The sequence below is a fragment of the Histoplasma capsulatum genome, genomic scaffold (assembly GCF_000149585.1).
Source record: "Histoplasma capsulatum NAm1 scaffold_1 genomic scaffold, whole genome shotgun sequence".
Classification (NCBI taxonomy): Eukaryota; Fungi; Ascomycota; class Eurotiomycetes; order Onygenales; family Ajellomycetaceae; genus Histoplasma; species Histoplasma mississippiense.
This window is the reverse complement of record NW_001813982.1, coordinates 3,767,710-3,767,963: the sequence shown is the minus strand read 5'-3', so window position 1 is coordinate 3,767,963 and position 254 is coordinate 3,767,710.

Sequence of the window (254 nt, the reverse complement as noted above, 5' to 3'; positions counted from 1 at the left end):
TTTGATGATTATTTAAAAAGACGTGAGAAACTGCTGTTATATCTTCTAATATTGAGATTGCATTTGCTGCTGCTGGCATCTTATCTTTCAACTCTGAACACATGTTTGTAAAGATTGTACAGCTCAAGACTTCATCAGAGTTTCTAGAATTTAAGACTTCTCCATTTATTGATGAAATGAGAAAAAATGATGAAGAAGATAAATCAATAACAACATTGAGTTTTTAATTGGTATTCACTAAGAATTACATGCCT